The 25408-nt window shown below is 36.0% G+C and overlaps 1 protein-coding gene and 1 long non-coding RNA gene across 12 annotated transcripts in view; both read left to right on the top strand.

The window, feature by feature from the left end:
- Positions 1-25408, top strand: part of LOC149798465 (uncharacterized) — a 175605-nt gene that overhangs the window by 60130 nt on the left and 90067 nt on the right. The gene's annotated exons all lie outside the window — the stretch shown is intronic.
- Positions 3255-24861, top strand: LOC149798466 (uncharacterized). Of its 10 annotated transcripts, none has more exons than XR_016422025.1 (9): positions 3255-3661; positions 4170-4291; positions 8572-8641; positions 11375-11489; positions 21729-21854; positions 22199-23338; positions 23839-23996; positions 24192-24298; positions 24751-24861. It is a non-coding gene; the product is annotated as an uncharacterized LOC149798466 (long non-coding RNA). The 10 variants fall into 10 exon arrangements; XR_016422021.1 differs by having other exon boundaries at positions 8572-8778; XR_016422019.1 differs by having other exon boundaries at positions 8572-8783.

Below are 25408 nucleotides of genomic sequence, written 5' to 3'. Positions count from 1 at the left end.
TAAATCCATAGATATGGATAATACAATTTTAAACAAAGCAGACAACGAAATAATAGATTATATATGGAATCATAAAATGCATCATGTAAAAAAAGAGACATTATATAGGGCCAAAAGTAGAGGGGGCTTGGGGTTGCCGAGCCCTCTACTACTATAATTAACTAACATAATCAATAGATTAAAAAAAAAAATGCACTCAGACCCGGCTACAGCGTGAGAAGCACCGTACATCTACTGGTTCGGCTTCACCTTGAGAAACCGACCAGAGATATACAAAAATAACAAATTAATATAAAAAAATCGAAGTGCCACGCAAACATATGAGAACTAATTTTAAAATATAGAGACAAAACAGATTTATGCAAAATTTAATAAGTAAAAGTCACGCTTGGATTAGGGAGGAGGTAACCAAAAATATAAAATGTAGAGTAGAGCAGGACAACTGAGGGGGTAAATTGGACAAAAAATTGGAAAAATTGGGGAAAATAAGATCTGTCAAAACACAAAGTATAATTTTTAAATACCTGCACAACACCTGGCTAACAGGCGAAGAAACAATCAAACATCGTATGCTGAGGATAATGCCGAAATGCCCTTTATGTAAAACAGCGAACTTCACCAAACTACATACGATTGTCCAATGTGATAAAACTAAACATAATAGGATAAAGTTAATAATGAAAATTTGCAAAAAATATAAGTATAACAAAAATAACATTTTATTCATAGATTTAGACTACGAAAACAAAATCGTTCTAAAATGTATAGACTATATAGTAACTACGATGATATCCTGTGGACAGGTGATAAAGATTTTTAAATAAGATACGTGGTAAAAATAAGAATATTAACCACAACAAGAACTCAATACGTCTTACGACGAATAGATACTTACCGTCAGGTTGATATAACGCAATTGATTTTGGAATTGGGGGAGAGAGGGGGAGGGAGGAATAGGTATTACAGACCGAAGGGTCGCGTAGCGCAATTGCGAGCTGATGCCATACCCATACCCCCTCCTCGCACCCCACAACAGCCATATTTCAAAGAAAATTTCAAATTCTATTTCAAATATTTCAAAGAAACCCATATAACTTTTTTTTTTAAAAGAGAAAAGGGAAGAAAGGAAGAAAGAAAAAAACAAAAGAATTTTGTAATTTAATTTTTTTTCTTCTTTCTCTGAAAGAAAATTCTAAAGACATATATAGGAAGGGATACAGGGAAAATATAAGGGGGAAGTAAATGGCGATGACATCATGGGGCTAAGTCACAGGGCTCAGTGAAGTGCACAGGCCCATCATGAGTCTTTGAAAACACCCAATGTAGAACATAAACAGACAAAATAAAGACACAAATACATACTGTATAACACTTAGTTTAAAACCCTACTAACTTCTCCCGCACTGCATGGTTGACCACTATAGAATAATGTGGTCTCATAAATACGTTTGGATCTTTCAATAAAGCATAATCAGATAAACTAAATAAAGGAGGCCTAACGCGACCCAGGAAAAACACATAGAGAATAAAGAAGCGTGAACCTTGGATCGAGCGTAACCTACCTATCAACATCTTTAAAGACTATTATGAGGAACGACACATATTATCACTCGAATAATAAAATAGGAAATTGTTTTTTTTAAACAAAATTTAAATAGTACACCATTCCATCGTCAAAATTAGAAAACCATAAAACAAATTAAAAGATACAATATAACATCATAAAGGAAGAAATACAACTGGGAAAGATATTTGATCTATACTTGCTGTCTCAAACATAAAGAAAATATAGCATACACACAATATAACACCATTACATATAGCAAACACTGAGACCTAGGCGACATATAGCAAAGGTTACAAAACATTTCAAGGGAAGGAACTTCGAGCAAGGTGAGGGAAACCAGACTCGGACGAACAACCCTTTAGATAACACTATGGAAACATAAATACCCCATCAAAAATTCTAAAAACTAAATTTTTTATATAAAATTTTGTTTTAATAAAACGTAGAACACATCTGAGGGGGAAATACACAAATATAAAATACTTTTTATTTTTTTTGGGAAATGGGGGCATCTGTCCGTTGCCCCTACCCCACTCCCAAAAAAGTGTGTGTGTGTGTGTGTGTGTTATTATACCCATTACATTACTTGCAAAATATATACAGTGCTGACATTTTCGGCAAGAGGGAGACCTACCGATATTCTGCATATAATTATTTTAATGTTTTTCAGAGCGAGAGTATTGGGGCCTGATCTGTTCAATATATTTCTCAACTGATACAGCAGGTATAATCAGAGGCGTAGCTTGGGGGGGGGGGGGAAGGGGAGTACATATGTCCCCGGGCGCCAAGGTACAGGGGCGCCAAAATGAGGCTTACAACGTTACATTATAATAAGTAAACAAGGGTAATATTCAAAAATGTGATTAAACGGCGAGGGGGCTGGGGCGCCAATTTTATAGTTCGTCCCCGGGCGCAAAATATCATAGCTACGCCTCTGGGCATAATAGAGACCCCCCCCCCCCCCCCCCGAGTTTGCCACAGAGCGCTCGTGTAATATACGGTTTAATACAAAATACATGATTGTGGGCAGGAATATACAAATTTTCGTCGATATACATGATCGTTGGTATCTATTCAAACGAGGGCCATGAAATACATTAGCAAATTCCTACAGTATTTTAAGGCAGGCGATTACGAATTATTTAAACCACGTTTTTCATCTGTCACAGATTTTATAATCATTTTGAAGTGGCTGCTTTATCTCGAGGAAAACGAGCGGTAAGTGTTATACAAAACAAAATCTTAATAGCAATTTGATCACTTTTGCGTCATTTGACAGTAAGAGTAGTAATAAATAGAGGATAATTTCTTTTCCTACGTTAGGCCTAATACCTGGTATGTTTTTTAGTGTGGTACACACACAAAAAACAACCCCAAAACAACACTAACAACATTTTAAAAAACCCACAAAAACGAGTGCCGTGCCGAAGCCACGGGCTAAAATGCTTTATTATCATTTTTTTTTATTTATAGCATCAATCACAAATTGAAATATATACAGTATTAGCGTTGGAAAAGAAAGTTTTCTTTTTGTTATATTTTTTTTTCTCACCCTAGCGAAACACTTTCTGCAAATGACCTTAATAAAGAAAAATAATAAATTAACCTAAACCACTTTGAATGTCGACCGTATCTTTTATTTACACGGCATCATGCGCGGAAGAAAATATCAACTGAACCGGGATTTCAGACAGCAGATGAATTGAAGTTGATTCATTGAACATCATTAGCAATTGTACAATCAAACAGATGCAACAATGAAAAGTGGAACTATGAAAAATCGAGAATGTTAGATTTGCGAAGGATTTATTCCGAATCATTGTCTGCTAATAGAGAATTCATGTCAGTTGCTGTGTCGGCGATGCTCAGACAGCGCGCCGTCCAAATGTGAAGTTGCGTTTTGCTGACAGACATAACACTGTGCCATAATTTATCTGATGGCATGTAAAGAAGCTGCTTAAATTATAGTATTTAAAAGTTTCTTCATTTTGTAAGAGCTCAAGAAATTAATTCTGGTTTGAAAGACAAGATGACGGTAAAACTCAGAAGACGTAGCTGTACAGTACCGTTGGTGTTGGAGACATCATAATAAAGGTAACTGCGTTAACTTCGCTTTTTGTTTGGTAATTTGTTGGATATTATCTTTTGCTGATCTTCTTTGAGCTTGGAGTAAATTTTACATTCTGAACATTTTTATTTGCACTTATCTGCTTAATATGTATTGCTGGGATATCATATAGAATATGAAGTCAGTATAATGGTACTATATTTTACATATTTGAATGATAAAAGACTGGTAAATGATATAATGATAAACTACAAAATAAATAATTTGCCCATTATCCCAAATATGTTAATTAAAACAAACATTGAATGTAAATTCAGATATAATGAGCAGTTGTAAGAAGTAAGAAATAACATTTTATCCATTGAACCTGTTATGTGTTATCATCATCAGTTTTAAAATAAACACATGGAGACAAGTTTGCTTAAATTCTAAAATTAACACACACACACACACACACACACATATGGTATTTTAATCAAATACAGAAATGGTGACATTGATATATGCAGACCAATAGTTTTTTTTCTTCTACAGATATAAATTAAAAAGCCTAATTCTGAGAGTTTCACCTACAACATTCATGATGGGAAAGGGCCACTAATTAAGAGCTGACATATGTGGAAGAAAAATACCATCCATGTTGAAAAGGGCTAGAGGTAATGTGAGAAAACATAATTTATCAATCTTATTTAACATATTGTTGATATTTTATCTCAACTGGTCAAAAGGCTAAGTGGGTTTATGTAATGGTCCAGAGTGTGTTATTTATTTCACATCCCCTTCTGTCTTTCAACAGTAAGAAATTAGCTACTTTGAAGTCCATAGTTCTGATCAATTTGTTTATATAAAACTTGGTTTTGGGCTTAAATCAACATCTTGGATAAATCTAATAATGAGCAAAATCCAAGTATATACATGTGATCATGTATAAGATTAGTTGAGTTTTTTAACCAGCCTAAAAGCCATACTTCCACAATATAGGCTAAAATCATTAAGTTGTCCTTGAAGTTTGATGAGTGTTAACCATTATTAATAATAAGGTGATCTTTCATCTGAGTATGTTACCACCGCATGCAATATTTATACATGTAGTGCAGTTTTTGCTAAACTTAGAATACATGCTTATATAAATGAGATCTAGATTGAAGAAGTGAAGATGCATACAAATACATGAGGTTATAACCACTACTGCTGATTCAAGTTTGATCATGCTTGGCCATTGGGCTTATATAGTCAAGTTTCACAATGATGCTTATTATGAGTGTGATAAAGGTATGGTAGTGAAGTGACCTTGCATCTGATTGGCAGAGTTTCTTATGATTTGCACAAGAGTGTTTATGATCCAATTTAGATCTGACTTGTTTAATTATTTGCCTGTATGTCTGAGGCTATAAGCAAAATCTATGCATATAATGTGGTGGTTCTACATCTCGCTAGCCATTCTTGCTACTGCTCTTAAAACTATTTCTCATTAATTTTATCAGACTTGGTGAATAGATTTATCTCATCAAGATATAGCAAAAGAGCAATTTTGTAAAAAAAAAATATTCATTCATATTAAACTCAAATTCTGCATCTGATTGGTTGACCATGCAAATACTATAAGGGCTCTATTTCTGACAAAAAGATTATTTTGATCTAATGTAGCAGAAATGCTTATATGATCAAAACATTGAACATATTTGATGACAAATAAGAAATAGTTTTTCATGCAAATTTGATAAACATTGATAAATCGGTTCATATCATTAAAAGCTTGGAAGAGTTTGATTACATGCGAGACCATCACATATTAATCATTCTTTATTTAGAGAATTATTTTTGTCAGGATTTAGTAAAATATGTAAAATCAATATGGACTGGTTTTGTTATGTACAGCAACACTAGTTGTTTACTGAGTACTGAGGGAATTGGAGTAAGGCAAGGGTACATTGCAGTAGGTAACCTGGTTGACTTGATAACAGGATTTTAACACAAACATTTTTATCAGGAGTCTAGCATACTAACCATTGATTCACTGCAGATCCTGCCCCCATTAGTTACCTTTTAATACATAAAGCATTTGGGTTTTTTATGTCACAAATCCCATAGGGATTAAAATTAACATCATAGGTCTCACTGGATAGTTTCGTATTTTGACATCCCTCTAATTTTTAAGGTAGAAGGCATGAACCTAATTATCACAAGCCTAGCATTTATAAATTTACACATAAGCTAAATCTATAATGTGGTTCAGATTTACTTTGAGTTAGGCATGGAAATAGGTTGGCTTGTTGGTGACTGCCTGTCACAGTTAGATGAGCACTGGAGATCATATGCGTAACTTAGTCTGCAAATGAGCTGCCGACTTTTATTTGTGTCTGCTACAGAGGTAAATATAAAAAAATCTTGATGGTAGAGGGGTGATGAAAAGTATGCTAATTTGTTATAGTACTAGTGAACTTTATTCATGCATAAGGCACATACTGATTCTTTTAGTTGCCTTGTCACAGAAAAATATTGAAAATAGCTATTTCTAGTAAAAAATGAATGTAAAATGTACCTGCATCCTTTGACCCTACCAGAACCAAACTAAAAGCTCAAATTTGTGCAGCTGCTTTTGCTCATCACAAACATAATTGGGAGTATAACTGCTAACCCTACCCTCTAGCACACATTTAAGATCTTTAGAGTTTTTAAATACAGCCAGGAATTACATCACAATTAATACTTCCAGTTCAGTACCCACGAATGTAGTTCTAGTCTATTTTTAGAACATTTTTTCCTCTCTCATTTTGGTGGTGATAGAAGAGTTTTATTTATGCATTTTTGGTAGGGATTTAAAGGTAACTGTTTATTCTTGATAATATGAGCTCAGGGTGTTGTTGTCTGTATGTATTTTGGCGACAGTGCACAGTGAGTAATAAGGCCTTGGTGATGATCCGGAAGTGAAATACGTGTTCTGGTTACATGCTGTTATGTTGACAGTCAATGATCTAAAAAAAGAGCACGTCAACCTTTGACAAGAACTTCACCGTGAAGTCATCTTTGAAGGTATTTAAGATTAACATATGATTTGCATTGATTGTCACACAGTGGAAAGGTCAGTACTGAGAAACAAGTGTAGAGAAAATATAGTAAAATTAATTGTGTACTATGTCCTGTCAGGGCAGTATTGGAGCAAAGTTTAAATTGGTATAAAATCTTTATTATTAACGATAGACACATGAAATTTTAATATGTCATGTATATTGACTTTTAAAATATAAAAATGAAATTAAAAGTAAAAATTAATTTTTATTTTAAAAATTTTAATAAAATTTAAAAAAAAATAAAAAAAATAATTAAAAAATCCCTCAAATGCACATATATAATATTTTGGGGAATCATATTAAATGTTATCAGCATGTATGTATTCCTACACCATATAAAAGCTCCAATGTTGGATTTTTGTCACATTTTGTCAGAGAAAATATCTTTGTAGTCAAAATGAGACCTTCATTAAAAATACATGAAGACAAAATTATAATTTGTATTGGCCATTCAGACTATTTATTAGGGGTCCAATCAGTTAATTTATGTGTTTACGATGGGGTCACTTCCTGAGTAATAAACATCTGCTTGTATAGCCTTCAGTAATTCTTTATAAACATAGTTATAAGGTATTTAGTGAGAGGACAGCGATGAAAACTTTATACTAGAACCTACTCAAGTTCTGTACTAAATCATTTTAAGCTGTCTGAGAATGAAATACAGGTCAAAGGGATAAAATATGCTTCCCCCAGGTATATTTACCCTTGGATGTAAGAAAAAAGCAAAATGATGTAAGTTGAATACAAAATGCATTCCATTTCATTGTTCAGTTAGGTTAAGATATTATTGGTGTAGTGCGGCATTGTGGCCTATATCATGTTATGGGAATTCTAATGATCCATCTTGCTTTATGCATTATTAATTACTAATACTATTTGTTAACTGACACTCTAAAGATTACATAAGAAGCATTCAAACAAATTATTTGAATTTAACTTTGTACATGGTTACATATCCCACATGTACAAATATCCATCCATTTTAGAATGTTTGGGATCAAAAGTTCACATTCAGTACATCATATAGGCTGACATTGTACGTATAGTGAACCTGTAAAGCACATTTATGGCTATGTGCACTGAAAATATCCCAAAATGTTATTTTCATCATGAATATGCCTATGTATGGTAACATATTTCAATTTAGTACTTTGACAGAGTGCGGTATTGAAACATCAGCTGATATCTGATTCCACTCAATCAATGAGCTTAATAATTGGTAACCAACACTCTTCAAAATACCATATAAATGTTCAAATAGATCATTTGAATTATGTTTGCACATTTGATCTTAACAAGTACATTGTATATGTCCCACATATGCAAATTTCCATCCTTGTTTACAAGTTTTGGGGATGAGAATTTCACATTTAGCTGATGATATAGGATTTATTGGTGCTTATAGTTGATTTGTATGACCACATTTGGCTGTATTCACTTGCAATATCCAAAATTGTTATTTCCCTCATGAATAAGAATGCTTATAGTAACACATTCTAATTTAGTACATTGTCACTTGACTTTCCTGTATACTGGTATGTAATAATGTTTACACCAATGATCAAACCTCACCACCCCAACATTGCCTTAAACTTTATGATACATAGTCTACCTGATTAGTTATTTAACTTGTAAATGGCTAAATGTGCTTCTAGAAACCTCATATACTTTTAGGATGAATTTAACACTTTAATACATGGCCATTGCTTCACATTTCTGAGTGTCACTCTGTCAAGTTAAATATTTTCCCCCATGCTTGCAACCTTAATGTTAATTTGAAATCACCATATCTAACACATTTTAACTTCATTTACATAGATCTTACTGTTTTCTAGAATTAAGTGAAACATATTGTATCTTTTCAGGTCTAGCCTGGTATCTGGAACAAAGTGTTAGAGTTGGATCAGCTTGGAAGCTCTCCTGAGTAGTCTGGTGGTAATAGCATGGTTTCATAAGGGCATGTGCAGTGTACTGCCATAAGTGACCAAGATTAGTTCATATCACCACACTGATATATGGCACCTCAAAGACATGGCTTAGGTTTTCATGAGAGAGATCAGCACCATTTTTCAGTAAGGTAGAACCTCCCTAGAAACTATTTTCCTATCCCATTGCCACCTTTTGTTGTTATCGACATTGAAATGGAATGCATTTTTGCTATAAAACATGGTAGTGGTCCCATTAGAACTTTAAATCTGAATGTGCTATTAGTTATGGAAACAACTGCCTAAGTACCTGACACAATAAATGTGGAACATAGCACCTGTCAGTGTTTCTTTAGCGTGTACACCTATATGCATCTGGACAGGCATATTGCGGTTTGCTGCCAAAATCACTATGAGCTATGATACTTCACTACCCCTGGGGAAAATGTTATCAGTTATACAGACCCAAACTACCATTTGTTTTAAATATCATTCATTAGTCAACTTTTCTGTCTAAAATTTGTCAAACTGTGTTTTAAAACTTGTATGAAAATTTAAGTTTTCAATAAAATTTAGTTTTTAAAATTTAAATGTTTATTTAATTTGCCATTAAAACTGAATTTATCAACATTTGTAACTTTCAAACATATTTTCAGACAGGGCTTATCTTGTATCACAATTAGGTTTTTACTGCATTGAAAAATTCCTATAATTAAGGAAGATATAGCAAATTTAGTTTTGGTTTCTCAAGAGCACTTGGACCAGAACTTGCACCCTGTGGAACACCAGCACTACATACTTTCTGACAGGTGTCACATGTTTTCCTTGCAAGGAAATTCAAAAAGACTTCATGTATAAAGCTGAAATAGGTATAGCATGCAAATATAAAAGTTTGACTAAAATTGGCGTAAAACATGGAGCCTGTCAGGAATTACATCACAATTAATACTTCCAGTTCAGTACCCACGAATGTAGTTCTAGTCTATTTTTAGAACATTTTTTTCCTCTCTCATTTTGGTGGTGATAGAAGAGTTTTATTTATGCATTTTTGGTAGGGATTTAAAGGTAACTGTTTGTTCTTGATAATATGAGCTCAGGGTGTTGTTGTCTGTATGTATTTTGGCGACAGTGCACAGTGAGTAATAAGGCCTTGGTGATGATCCGGAAGTGAAATACGTGTTCTGGTTACATGCTGTTATGTTGACAGTCAATGATCTAAAAAAAGAGCACGTCAACCTTTGACAAGAACTTCACCGTGAAGTCATCTTTGAAGGTATTTTAGATTAACATATGATTTGCATTGATTGTCACACAGTGGAAAGGTCAGTACTGAGAAACAAATGTAGAGAACATATAGTAAAATTAATTGTGTACTATGTCCAGCCTTCTAATTATACAAGTTTCATTACATTGGTCAATAATTAGTCACATGTGATGACACTTGTAACTAATCAAACCACAGCAACAGAGAGCAGACTAAGCACTGATATTTATATGGTACAGTGGCAATATACAGTCTGTCTGCTGCAATACATGAAACAAACTGGACAAATCTGAAAGCCTTGAATTTGACTTTATTTATCTGTATGGTAGAACAGAACCTGAGTTGAAAAGCTTTTAAAGAAAGACCTTGATATCAAACCTAATAATAACTGCAGGAGTTATATTATGGATAATTAACCATTCTCTCAGTTTCAAACTGGGCATTCTATCCCATGGGGTTCTAAATGTAAACCAAGTGTAACTGATATCCTAATGAACTGTAAAGACCATAGCAGCACAACAGCAGGGGACCAGATATGTCCAGATCCAGAAATCATAGACCAGTTTCAAACTGATGATGAACCACATAAAAATTACACATCTGCTAGAACTTATGTTATGAAGATAACTTAAATTGCATTATTATTAATCCTCCTCCTCACATTCATCATAATTGAGATGCATCATATATGTTTTATTGTAAAATAGTTTATGCAACATAATTCAGTGAAGACCTTTGCTGCCAATTTACCAGTGAACCATTTGTTTCAGTGAACATATTTTATGTTGTAACAAGGAGCATCATTTAAACATTATGATACATTTATCATACCTGTATATGAAATCTTAATACTAACACTTATACTTGCAATACTACTACTAATAAAAACACCTGCATTGATAATTTGATTATGTTCAATTGGACTTGTATCTAAATGATCACCAGCTGTATGAAAAGACATATTTTAATATATAGATATTGGATGGAATACTAGTTACCACAATTGAATAGTCATATGATAAATGATATATTATTTTAAACAATTTATATTTGCAGTGAAACATACTTTTACATAATTTTCCCTTAAATTTCATTTATAGAGCAGTATACTCTGCATTCATTAAATTACTGAAATGGTTAATAATACAACAACAAATACTGCAACTTCCAGAATCACAAAAATCAAAAGATATAAACAGAAACTTCCCTACATGTATCAACAGTTGTCACTTAATAGACAGAACTATGAAGATTTAGAATAGGATGTTAACAAATTAGGTATTCAAGTTAAAAAGAAAAAAATACCAAGTAAGCTTACTACCAAAAAATCAAACAATAACAGTGAATTCTAGTACATTCCCAGGAAACAGAATATATGATTTTTCTTAACTTGATCTGATACATCTTAAATCTATAGAAAATGATTCATATTGTATGACTAAAATATTATGTAAACAAAAATTCCATCACTTTTTTCAGATGCAACATGCATACCCCAACCCATCCTTCTTGATCATAAAGTATACCAGCATTCCACTATAAGATGGGGAGCTGTAGTGGCTCAGTGGTTAGCTTTCTGGACCTGTGAAATAAGGTAGGTTCAAATTCTACCATCAGACCAACCTGGGTTAGCTATCATGGTGTGTCCTTGGGCAAGGCACTATACTTAAAGTGCCTTGGCACTAAATAACTTACTTGTGTTGGTTTACCATAAAAGGCCAAACCAAACACAAAAAAACAACAACTTTAAAATATGAGTTTTGTCAATACTAAGTAAAGGAAAATCATACTGAAGAAATGTTTTTGTTAATACAGTTTAATGGATCTAAAAAATCTCTTTCTTCTGCAGGAGTTTAAAATGTTAAATTAAAAAGGTCATGGTACACATTGCTTTGTTCGTACACATCAGGCTCCGTAACCCATATCCAACTAAAAATTTTAGTAGAGTCTGAATAAAACATATTTTAATCTGGATGATAATATTCTTTCTCCATTCATATATTACACCACCAAGATTGATCCAAATAAGATTACATTTTACTATAACACTGAGGATGAGTATGCCTCTTAACAACTGACAAATGTGGAGAGAATGGAGTTAAACTGAACTTTGATTTCTTTTCAACCATAGCACAAGATGATCATTTATTATGAAAAAACCTGAATAAAGTTGGAGTTCATAACCATGACAGTCTTGATATAATATAAATTCAATATATTATTGTTGTCTTGAGGTATAGTTCTGTATATTACAATCTCACACAAGATCAGGGTATATTTTAGTACCATACAGTTAATTCGGGATTGTATTAATACCTATTCTGGTGAATGAACATTAAATAAGATTTACTATTTTGGAACCAGTTGCAATAAAGTTTACTAAACAAGAGAAAATATGACTTTACTATAATATCTAAAATGTAAAATCTGCAAACAGAATACTTGCTTGACTTTACACTTCAATTATTTATTTGAAATGAATTTATACAAAGGGCATTAAATTGGGTTTCAGGCTGGTAATGACAATGGTAGTAGTGAATAGGGACAGTCTAGGGACTAGGGAACTTCCATGTTAAAAAGGGTATATCCACTCTGGGGACTATGTAATTTAACATGGGAGAAAAAAAAATATCCATTCTAGGGACAAGGGGAATTTAACATGGGAGAAAGAAAAAATACTATTCACTCTAGGGACAAGGGAAATTGAACATGGGGAATAAATCGTGGGACTGTCTTGGGACTAGGGGAAATGGAACAGGGTCGGGACCCTATTTTAATAAGGTCCTGACCTGATGGGTCTATGAAAATGGAACAGGCGAAAATTGAAACAGGGAGGGGTCTCTATTTTTTTATTATTTTTTTAAACAAAAAAGTAAAAAAAGGGGTAGGCAATTGAAAGTCAAGATCTTTTCGAGAGATAGGAATGGCCCTGAAAAGGGCCTTTGGTTTTATGTTAATATACCCCTAACATAAAGGGCATCTGTGACATCTTCTTCTTGACCTGAGGCTGCGTCTGACTGCAAGACCATAGATTAAGACTCTTTTGAGGCATCCTTGATGCTCCACATAAGATTCTTCGCATCCACAGGCTGGTGTCTGTCCTGTGGATAACTGTCCAGTTGGATCGGACATACATTGGTATGTCCATCCGGAACATCATCGAAGACACAAGCGTTGAAGATTGTACGTCGGTCCACATGTTGGGGTGCTGAGTAACAGGTGAAGGAATGCAGTGAACTGTACTTATTTATAGGGAGAGGAAGGATTGAAACGGATTGAGTTTGTTGACCAATCCAAACACGCGTTACAAAATTCAGTCAGCCCACGTCCAATCCGAAGAGAGCAGTCTGTGACGTCACATAGTCTATATAGATTCGCTAGCGCCTGTGCGCAGTCAATCTAAGCGACAGTTTTTTAACATGACGGAAACTCAGAAAACGATCAATTGGGGTGCACTGATGGTGGAGACTACCCAAGGGAACCCAGACTTACTTTCAGAAGAGGTGAATTGGGATTTTGTGGATTTTTTTACCTTGCAAGAATTTGTTCCTGAACCTTCGTCACCTTCTCCTTCATTACCGCACATGGAAAATTTTAGACAGAGACAGAAAGAAGAATTGGAGAAATTTATACAACAGCAAAAGGAAGCGGAACAAGCTTTTCTCCTACAGCAACAGCAGCAAGAAGAAGAGGTAAGAAAAAAACAACAACAAGAAGAAGCAGCAGCAAAGAAACAAGGGTGTCAAAATCAAACGGTCACGGTACTGTTAGACATTTTAGCGGAGTTAAGAAGTCTGAAACAAATGTATCAGACTTCTTTATTACGGCTGAAGAGAATACGACCTTCCCAAGCTAAACACTCCAACCCTGTGACTATGCCTACCGCACCACCCTTAGTGATTTCAACGAAATCATCATCAACAGTACGCAGTTCAGAATTAGGCCTTGGCCGTGGCAAAGGCTTAAGACAGTTAAAGTTGATTGTTTAAACTCACCCCTTACACCAAAAAAGGCCCTTTTCAGGGCCATCCACGTCTCTCGAAAAGAGATAGACTTTCAATTGCCAATAACTAAAAAAAATCATTTTACCCAATAGTACCTGTCTGTGTATGAGTGTGCGTGAGTGTAGGTTCTTATTTTAAAATCAAAACCCAAAGACACTTACCTTTTATAATTAATTTATTCTTTTATAAATATTCACAATTCACAACAGAGCACTTTAAAAAGTTCATAGACTTATTCTGTCTCATTGTTCACTCTCTGTTTTTTTTAATTTCTTCACCGTCATAGTCTTTTCCTCCTCTTCCTCCTCACTTTCTTCCCTTCTTTTCTTCTTCTGTTTCTTTTTCTTCACCTGTCTGTTTTCTTCCTCTTCTTCTTCCTCTTCCTCTGAAGAATCCCTCTCTTCTTCTGACTCCTCTTGTTTCTTTTTTGGGCAGTCTGGTGACCAATGTCCTTTTTCTTGACAATAATAACAGGTATCTTGACTTTTGTCTCTTCTAACCCCTTTTTTTTCTTTTTTGACGGTCTGGACACTCTGAAGACCAATGCCCTTTCTTCTGACAGATATAGCAAGTATCTTGACTTTTATCTTGAAAGGAAGGAGAGTAGTCCCTCGGCTGGTCTGAAGAGAATTTTCTAATGACCCCTCGCAAAGCTCTGATGAAACGTTCGATCTTGGTAGTCTCTTCCATCGTTGTGCTCAGTTTGAGAGTGAAATGAATAGTGAAAGGACAAGACACATACCCTTTATATACGCTGGTCTGCTATGACTATAAAGTAGTCCATGGTGTTTAAACTTTAGTCATTTGACTTTTTGCTATCGAGATGAAATGATCCAATTCATTTGAGAAGAAAGAAGAAGAAAGTAAGAGGCAGAAACGTGATCTATCGCCTCGTACCAGGGCTGAAGTCTTGGCACAAATTCATGCCAGTGATTTTGAAGAGGACATGAGTGAACCAGAATCCAAACCCTCTAAACAAAGTTTACCACCCTTAGTCAACCCTGAATAGTACTATGACATTCGAGAGACGGAAAAGCGTCCCTCTAGAAAATTTAGAACTACGGCTTACAAATACACAGTGAAGTTTAAAGATTTCAAGTCTGAAGTACTGTTAGAGAAAGCAGAAGGGTTCATCACCGACATGTGGGATTCTTTGCTCACCACACTCAAGCGACAATGTCAACCCAAAGAAGATGATCGCTTGAGACTTTCCATACAACATGACGGCTTGAAATCCCCTGTTTGGATCGAGTTTAGCAGCCCTGCAGAATTGACCACTTCCAAAGTCATGGACAAGATTCAACACGTGCAACAATCTAATGACCAGTTTGACATCACTGATGGAAAAGCCACACTGGACATGACCCACGTCGCTCCTCCTCAAGGGACCGGACAATGCAGAAAGACCTTATTGGTCAACAACCTTCGCATTACCAAAGCAAGTCTTGTCCAAATTAACAATTTTCAAGACCACATGTGTTTAGCCCGAGCCATCGTGGTGGGATGAACCTATGCCGACAAGAACGACACAGTAGAATGGAAAAGAGCCTGGGAGAACATTCGAAAATCGAACCGAGCCAAACAACGAAATGAAGCAGAACTTCTGTTACAACAAGCATGCCTGTCCAAAGACACATCCTGTGGCATTCCTGAGATGCAAAAATTGCAAGATGCCCTAGCGCCACGATACACCTTGAAAGTGCACCCTCAAGAAGTGCGCGGGTCTCTGTTGTTTCGAGGGAAAGACTTTAAGGATGGAAAATACATTCATCTCTATCATCACAATGACCATTTCGATACCATTACCACTATCACTGGATTCCTGGGATACAAATATTACTGTGAGAAATGTGACTTATGATGGTTATAATAATCGAGAGCAACACAAACATTGTGGATCGAAATGCTCAGGATGTTTGGCCTCTCAACCCTGTCTGAGCGAAGGGCAAGAACCAGTGCATTGTCCTGCTTGTCTGCGCACATTTGTCAGCCCTGCCTGTTACCAACAACATCTGAAGATGCAAGGTTCACAGAAGAAATGTGCTTGTCAGCTCCTGAGATTGTGCCCAATGTGTGGACAAGGTCTATGTATCAACAGTACCAAGGCACACGTATGTTCAGGAAAGAAAAAAATGTCACATTTGTCACTGCATCGTGGACTTGGAACACCAATGCTACATGCAAAAATACCAATCCCAACCAGGGAAAGAGGATGGTCACAAGAAGAAGAAAGGCAATTTCATCTTTTTCGATTTCGAATGCATGCAAGAGACCGGTATTCACATTCCTAATTTCTGCGTGGCTCATCGAGCGTGCGAGAAGTGATTCAAGAACCTATCTTGAGTTATTGCCCTCACTGCAGTAAGATTCCTGGAGGGCGTGAAAAAATCTTTCAAGGACCGAACACACTAGCCGATTTCACACAATGGGTCTTAGACCCCATCGACAAGACGTGGAGCCAAGAGGACATTGAACATTATTATGGAGAATGTCATCACCATGCCACGGTGATGACTCATAATTTCTCCGGATATGATGGACAGTTTCTTTTGAGATGCTATACGGAACGTGGCACCGAGCGTCCTAAAGTCACTTTGAACGGAGCCAAAATCATTTTCTTGCAAGTGGGACAAGTGCAGTTTAAAGATTCGATGAGCTACTTAGCCATGCCTTTGAGTCGAATGCCTAAAATGTTTGGAATGACAGAAATGGCTAAAGGGTACTTTCCACACTTTTTCAATACAGAAGCCAATCAACACGCTGTTCTACCCCATTTGCCTCAGGCTCACTATTACGACCCTGACAACATGCGTACCGAACGAGAAACTTTCTACGCTTGGTACCAGGCTCACGCCTCGGACCCTTTCGACTTTCAGGAAGAAATGCTAAAGTATCGTCATTCCGACGTGGACATTTTACGGCGATGCTGTGGAAAATTTCGAGAACTGTTCATGGAACACGGAGGAGTTGATCCTTTGAAAGAAGCTACCACCATTGCCAAAGCGTGTTCCTTAGTCTACCGACAACGATTCATGCTTGAAAACACTGTGGCTGTCATCAGTCCTCAAACGACCAACTATGTCAAACGTCAATACTCGGTCAAAGCCCCATGCTGGTTGCATTACTTGTGCGACAAGGAAGACAAATGGATTCAGCATACCCGCAACGGACACGGCGAAAAGATCATCGGAATGCATTCGGTCGATGGCTGGGACTTAGAAAACCCCAAGATCATGTACGAGTTTAACGGTTGCTTATTTCACGGATGTCCCGTCTGTTACCCTGACCGCGGCACTAAAAATCAGTTCTTACAACGAACCATGGAAGACTTGTACCAGGCCATTTGTCAGCGACGCCTAAAGTTAGAACAGGAAGGATACCAAGTGGTGGAAATGTGGGAACACAAATACGATCACCGTTTGAACACCGATCCCGAGTTTAAACGCCTCATGGAAAGTTACCAGTTCATGGACCCCCTGAACCCGAGGGATAGTTTGTACGGAGGAAGGACCAATGCCACCTGTTTGCTGTACCAAGCTGATGAAGAGAAAGGAGAAGAAATCAAATACTTGGACGTGTGTTCACTGTATCCCTACGTGTGCAAATATTGTTGCTTTCCTGCAGGGCACCCACAATTGTTCACCGAACACATCAGCCTAAAAAACATTCGACACTACGAAGGCTTGATCAAGTGCAAAGTTTTGCCTCCCACGAACCTATACCATCCCGTCTTACCTCGCCATTGCCAAGGCAAACTTATGTTTCCTTTGTGCCGTACTTGTGCTGAAACGTGCAACCAAGATCAACCTTGTCATCACACCCAGGAAGAATGGGCCTTGACGGGGACATGGGTCAGCGTAGAATTGTTCAAAGCTCTGAACATGGGATACCAACTGTTAGAAGTGTACGAAATTTGCCACTTTCCCAAGACACAATAATTCCACAAGGGTGACCCCACGCAGAAAGGCATTTTCGCAGACTACGTGGATGCCTTTTTGAAACTGAAGCAAGAAGCCAGTGGCTATCTGTCCTGGTGTCACACTCCCGAAGACCAAAAGACATTCAGAAAGAAATTCTGGGCACAAGAAGGCATTACTTTAGATCACATTGAGAAAAACGAAGGCAGGCGATCGTTTGCCAAAGTGATGTTAAATTGCTTGTGGGGTAAAATGGCACAATGACCGTGTTTACCCAAGACGGAGTATTTGACCGAACCTTCCCGCTACTTTCAGATGATTCACAACAAAGCCAAATTCATGAAACATGGACGTCGTTCGTGAGGATTTGATCTTGGTGAATTACGAAGAAGATCTGAACTTTGTAGAAGATGACCCCTTTGGAAATGTCATCATTGCAGCTTACATGACAGCTCATGCTCGCTTAAAATTGCACGAAGCTTTAGAACTGTTAGGAGAACGTGTCTTGTACTTTGACGTGGACAGTTGCATTTATTTCGATCACCCGAGTCAACAGCACCCTGACATCGAAGGAGACCGTTTAGGAGCCTGGACAGACGAGCACCCCAATGACAAGATTCTAAGTTTCGTCAGTGGTGGTCCCAAAAATTACGGCTACGAATACTGGGACAAACAAGAAGTGCACACGAAGTGTAAAGTGAAAGGACTTACTCTGAATTATCGTACCAGTCGAGTGGTCAACTTTGGCGTATTGAAAGAAGCCTTGCAGTCTAGAGAAAGTGACCACCTATCAACCCAACAAGATTGTACGTTTACCCACACACCACATCGTCAGTCGACCCTTGGAAAAAGTCTATCAAATCGTGTAGCAGAAGCGAGTGCGGCTTCCCACCCACTTTACTTTGCCGTATGGACATGTCGGTATAAAACATTGGTTGTAAGAGGATAGCCACCCACCAGAAGGATGACTTCGCCACAGCAAGAATCGAGTGAGAAATCCAGCAAGAACTCCAAGTTCAAACCCTACCATTTTCCAGTCTTCTTACCTGACTATTGTGATTGTGCCCGTCGATTGGACATGTTTCAAAAATGGCCTACGGATAGGGAAGGATTACCTTCTTCGTATGTTTTAGCTAGAACAGGATTTGTCTACTTCGGACCTGAGTCAGGATTGGGATACGAAGTACAGTGTTTCGCTTGCGGACTGAAGTTACGAATTGATCTATGTATCTACAAAGATTCAGCTATTCTGGAACATACTCGATGGTCTCCGCACTGCCCTTACCTTTCAATGGCCTTTCCACCCATTAAACTACGGTACAATTATGACGGTACCTTAGAGACGGTACCTTCCAAAACTAGACGTAAACACATTGCGTCCTATTTCATTGTTGTTTCTTTTCCACATAATAGCTTATTTTTTATAAAATGTTAAACTTTACTAATCTTTTTTCAAGATCACTTTAGTTTGCAAAAATATATCTTGTCATTTATTGGCATTCTACATTGAATTTTGTAAACTAGCTATAAACCTGAACTAATTACTCAACTGCTGACAGAAACAGTCTACAGTAAATGTATTTCATTTCTATAGCTCGATGGATAAACATTACATCTTTTAAAGCTGTGCACAGAATAGGCCGACATATCACGAGTCAGGAAAACATGGGGGTGGTATCCCCTGTGTCCAAAATTAATATCATTTTCAATAGAATATTCTAGTGACAATTGCCTTTTTTCAAATGGTAAGCATTGCTTTTTTTTATTTTCGTCAATCTGTCAAATTTGGTATGCATTTTGCTTTAATATTTGAGATGGAAACCTTAGGTGCATAGAAATGTCAGACAGCATTGTACATCATGGATGGTGTCCAACATACTTTTATGATCATAAAACAAAATCCCATTGTTTTAGTTATGGCCACTGATTTAAAAAATATTCATCCAAGCTAAATATAATAATAATAATAATGAGGACTTTGTATAGCGCCTAATCTTTAGAAGCTCTAAGCGCTTTGCAACATTAGACAACATAAAAACATACACAATGATATGATTACAAAAACAAACACCATGAAATTAGAAAACATAAAAAACATGCTGAGAATATATAAGGTAGTTAACATTATTAAGTCATTAAGTTTGTTTTTGCAGTCAGAATAAGTAGTTTTGAGAGCACTCTTGAATGGGATCACTGCGTCTTTGTGTCTAAGTTCAGTGGGCAATTCATTCCATGTTGCTGGGCCCTGGTATGCAAAAGAATGCTGTCCATGTGACTCTGTTTTCATAGTGAGAATAATGAGTATATGATTGTCGGAAGAGGAGTGTAAGTATCTTGCTTGTGTGTACACATAGGTGAGGTCGGATAGGTATGTTGGACTAGAGTCTGTCAGTGAAACGTAGCACAGAGAACTAATGTTGTGTTTGATTCTGGATCGAATGGATAGCCAGTGTTGGGTACAGAGCAGCGGGGAGGTGTGCTCTGATTGTGGTACTCTAAGTATGATCCAAGCAGCTATGTTTTGAACTTTTTGAAGTCTCTGCAGTAGATATTAAGATGAACCAGACAGAATTGAGTTACCATAGTCCAGTCTTGAAAGTAGTAATGAACACACAAGTGTTTTAGTGGCATCAACTGAAAGATATCTGAGAATGGAGCTGATGCGTCTCAGCTCAAGATATGCAGCCTTGCATATGTTCATGACATGTTGGTGCAATGTGAGAGTACTGTCCAGAGTAACACCTAGGTTTTGTACTGATTGTGTGAATTTAATGTTGGTGTTGCTGATATTTATTGTGTGAGGTAAAGGATGTGAATGAGAAAGTCTTTGTGTTGTAATCAGAATGGCCTCAGTTTTATCATCATTCATCTGCAGCTTGTTACAAGTCATCCATGATTTCACATCAGAAATGCACATCTCTGCACCTTGGATGGTAGCATCAACTTCAGTTGGGTGGCTAGATTTGTATATTTGGGTGTCATCAGTGTACAATTGGTGAGACACTGGATGATGATCTATGACACTTGAGAGCAGCTGAGTGTATAGAGTGTAGAGAACAGGTCCAAGAACAGACCCCTGTGCAACACCACAACATAGATCAACTGGGCTGGAGTGTAATCTATTTGCAGACACAATTTGTGTCCTGTGGCAAGGGCGATATGCAGATTGTACATTGCTAAAAAGACTGTTTGAATTCAGACAAGATGCAAGCTGGGATTGAACAACCTTTTGTAAGATTTTTTATATGAATTGGAGATTAGAAACCGGGCAGTAGTTCTTTAAATCCTTATGGTGTAGTGTTAGTTTCTTCAGCAGAGGTTTTACAATGGGAGTTTTGAAAAATGATGGAAATTATGCTGATGAGAGAGAGGTATTAATAACATCAGTTAGTGAAGGCAATACTGGATCTAAGCACTCAAGCAGCAGTAATGTTGGAATTGGATCAAGTTCACATGACTTTGGTGCACTCTAGGATGATTACTTAAAAATGCATTTATTGGTGGTGAGAGACTAAATACATGACTTGATACTTGTGTTTAGCATTAATTGGAAAGCTGAAGATTAGTAATCTTTTGACATACATATCTTAATTGTACCATTTAATTTACAAAATTCAATGTAATTTGCATTGGTAAAATGTGTAGCACAAGAAAAGTCATTATGAATCAGAGATAAATCATATCTTTGTTTTGTCTGGAGCTTGACTAATTTATTGCACATTTCTGTACACTATTTTGTGTTTAATCCAGGATTATTCACTGCATTCGGATGCATTTCATGGTGAAAATTCACCAGCTGGATTTAAAAGTGATGAATATTGCTAGCAATTGTTCTGCAAACCCTGTATGTCACAAGGAGTCAGTGTATTCAAGGACTCATACAGTATTTACAAGTTCTCATTGACATTTCAGATGAAAATGAAGAACTGAAAAAAGATGAAAATCTCAAGTGGAAACCTTTCTGGTCAGCCATCTCATCCAAAACCTCCTGAAATGGAGAGTATTTTGCAGACTCCAAGATTTCCTCTTATCCTGCTGGTATGTTCTATTTAGTTTATCTGGTCTCTTTTTATTTTTATCAATTGCTTTTATACCATGCCACAATTGGAAATTCTTTATCAAAAGTATGTATAAATTTCATCATTTTTCTTTCTGTTTAATAAGATGTGTTTAAGAGTACTTACTTACTCTTGATGCTGTATATATGAGATTAGATGTTTTGTTAAAAAAGAATGCATTTTGTGATATATTGTATCACTGCTTTATATACAGTGGTCATTGCAACCAGTATGCATTTTGTTTACATGCCAAAAAATCCAGTCTGATTTCTTTGTTTCTTTTTTACTGCAATTAAGGAGTAGTGATAATCTTTATACTCTTAGCTGCATCCAGAAGGACAACACCATCACCATCCCCATCCACTCTGGAGTGGAGAATATAAAGATTTCTCTCTGCCAGTTCCTCTGCAAGTAGTAAGTATTGAGGATGGAAAAAAAATGTACATTATAGAATAATGAAACAAATACTACAGGTGTTGACTTTTATATAATCTCTTATTTCATTTACAGCTCTCTAAATACGAGTAGGTCAATTATACACTGTATTTATGAATTTAATTCTCATCTAAGGTAGTAGAACTGTTTTATGTTTGACAAAATGTTGGGTAATTTGTGGCCATACACTAAAAACACATTTTGTAGCATTTAAAAATGCTTATGTTCAATGCACGTAAAACTCATTGGTTTGTTGTCACTTCAGTTGATAATAGTCTTGTCATCTTGTAGACATTTTGAATGTTAGTGTTCAATGCTAAGGTCATATACATTGATTCAACATCAAAATTTGTTTGCAAAATGGAAGATTATGACATGAAAGCACAAGCTCTTGTAGCTTAGATACTGTTATTTCAGAACGTTGTGAGATGTTAATTAATTAAATTATAGGTCATAAAACATACTGTTCAAGACTTATTTGTGCAAATAAACAATGAATTGTTTTTCATTGATGTGTCGACTGTTCATCATTCCATTGTTTTTTTTTTATTTTTCTTTCTGATGTATACCATTGTCTTGTGTAAGTCAGACGCCTAAACCATCTACATTGAATGCAGACTTTACAGACACCAGCAGTGAAACAACATATCCAGGGAATAAAAAAATAAAGGATTATGGGAAACGTTTTCATATAAACTGTACAAAAACCATGTATTTCATTCCATAAATATATTTCATTGTTAAACCCATGTTCACTGTACAGATCTTTTTAAGGAGTTTATAATAATGATCTTGATCTTTCAAAACTAATTTCATCACAAATCTGTTACAGATTTCCAGTTCAATGTACTTATGAAACTGGACGCAAATATTGAGAATTTGTTGGAGCAGCTGGCCCTCCAAGTTCATACACAAGGCCCAGACACAGAATATAGAGAAGAAATTCTTGCAATGCCATGTGATTCAGTGGAGGAACTAGAGGGCCTTTGCCAGAGGTTGGAGGAGAATCCCAAACTCTTCAAGAAGATGGTAAATTGGGGCTTTATTTTCTATTTAAAAAAACTGTTATAACCTTTATTTGCTGTTGTGAACCTCAATATGCATTATGCAAGTTCTGCAGTGCCTGTATAATTATTTTTGGGGGTGGGGTGAACATGTAGTGGTCAGCTGTTTTGTCTTACGGATGTAGGCCAAAACATGTTTAGAGATGAACATGTAACAGGTATTTTACTACATATACACTATTACATATTATGTGGCTACTTTAATTCAATCCTTGAGTGAATGTCATTTATGAAGTTAATAGATTCACGGTGGTTAATTTGGTTTATAATTGCTATTAGTACATTGTGTTGCATAGTTAATGTTATCAAATTTTTTTCAAGTTAGAGAAATTAAATTTGCTTGCAAAACCATGGCAAAAAATAACTATATACAAGCATATTTTGTCACATCGATCATGAAATACTACTACTAATAATAATATCAAAATCAAAAAATAGTAATATTATTATTATTATTATTTTCAGATATGCTACTTGAGCTCCCTTGGCAGGTTTACAATTGGGGATAGTGTCTGCAGGATGATGAAAAAGCTTAAAACAAAAAGACTGGCCAGAGTATAGTCCAAAGGGACGTAAAGGGAAAAAAGCATTTCAAGAGCTTGTGATATGTCAGGTTTTGATAAGTAAGTATGGCTTGATTTAAATTGTGTTTTTCATGTGACTTGCCAGAGATTTTTAAATGAATTGATAAAGTAACTTGAGACCACATTTCAAAGTACATGTTTTAAAAATATTCCATTGATTATTGCTGGCATTTAGAAAAATGCAATGCATCCTTTGTTGTGAAACTTTTTTAAAACATTGTATTACTCTTGCAGAAGCCTGCTTGAAAACTAATGGCAAAGCAAAGGCAAATGGAATGGAAGAGACCATATCAGAGACCCTCAAATATGCACCCAACCAACGCAGAATGATAAAAAACGAGGTAATCCAAATGACTCTTATTTCATCAATATTGGATTCAGTTTCGTCTTTTAAAGCATAGTATTTGCAAAGCGGATGCATTTCTAAACTGATAACAAAATCAGCTTATCCTATTGCCCAGGACTATCAAAGCTAGAGTCCAGCTAACTACAATATGCATATATCTTGTCTGATCGGACAAGTGCCTCCATTTGGAATTTTTATTCACATGAAATATTTGGATGAAATAAATTCATCTTTGTGCAAATTGATTGCACCATCCACTTGCCAGAAATGATAAGTAAGTGCAAAGTTATCTTGTATCATGGCTTAACGATAGTAAGGGAAGCACAAGTGCAGTGAAGAAAATTTCATACATTTTTATAATGCTGATTAACATGACTTCTGCATATGTAACTAGTGCTGAGATGATATGACTTTATTTAAGCATTACAATTTTGTTTTAATTTGCAGGTGCCTGAGCAGAAGAAGTAATAGATAAACTTTACAGTGGAGTTGGAGACTGATTCTGATTCATAATCTTAATTAAATCTAGAAAATAAACATTAAAGTCATATTAAAATATCTGTTGTATTGTTTCCTTCTTTCATTTTTCTCTTAAAAACAAATGTCTGAACCTTTTGTCTGTAAATTCAATGGATTCCTTATCAGCCCATCTACTTTTACTTTACACCATGCTACTTTAAAAAAAAAATGAATTATCCCCATTGGGGTAGGTCCCCCCAACCCCCCACCCTACTTTGTCAACTTACCTGCCACATTTAAATCTAATGGAAGGCCCTGTTGTAAAGCCTGTTAGTAAAACTACCCAACAAGAGGATTTCATACATTTGCAACTCCTAGGTGGATGGTAATGTTTTCATTTTTGTAATGTAGATTTGGACATTCTTGCCACCAGTATGGAATATGTGTTTCAGAAACACAAGCAGCTTTCATCAGATTTGCATATAGGTTTTATATGTTGTGAGTATGTTGTAGGAAGTTTTTTTAAATAACATCATATGAGATGATGCCAGTGGAAATGGCAGAAAAGTGTCTGTATTGTTCACCAACTACACCTTGTTCTTACAAAATGTGGCTGTTACACATTCCCATGATGATGTCACTGACA

The sequence above is a fragment of the Sinohyriopsis cumingii genome, chromosome 6 (genome assembly GCF_028554795.1).
Source record: "Sinohyriopsis cumingii isolate HCF-2022 chromosome 6, ASM2855479v2, whole genome shotgun sequence".
Taxonomy (NCBI): domain Eukaryota; kingdom Metazoa; phylum Mollusca; class Bivalvia; order Unionida; family Unionidae; genus Sinohyriopsis; species Sinohyriopsis cumingii.
The sequence above is the reverse complement of the archived record's forward strand: the minus strand, read 5'-3'. Positions and strand labels throughout refer to the sequence as shown.